Below are 266 nucleotides of genomic sequence, written 5' to 3'. Positions count from 1 at the left end.
GGCTTGGCTCCGCCCAGGTGTCAGCTATCAGTTAGGCTTAGAATCCTGGTTTTCTAGTGTTAGTACCTGTGGCACGGTATTAGCACCCTTCCAACTGGAGTTACAGGTTGGACCCCAATCAGTTCAAAAAAGGGCAGTCAGTTAGATGATTACATCCCACAGTTTCAGTTTCAGTCTTCAGTTCAGAACTCAGCTCAGTTTTACAGTAGTGTAAGAAATGCTCAGTTATAGTTTATATATATATATATGTATATGCACAAATTGCA

This window comes from Capsicum annuum, chromosome 5, assembly GCF_002878395.1.
Source record: "Capsicum annuum cultivar UCD-10X-F1 chromosome 5, UCD10Xv1.1, whole genome shotgun sequence".
In the NCBI taxonomy this organism is placed as follows: Eukaryota; Viridiplantae; Streptophyta; class Magnoliopsida; order Solanales; family Solanaceae; genus Capsicum; species Capsicum annuum.
Note: the sequence above shows the minus strand (reverse complement) of the source record.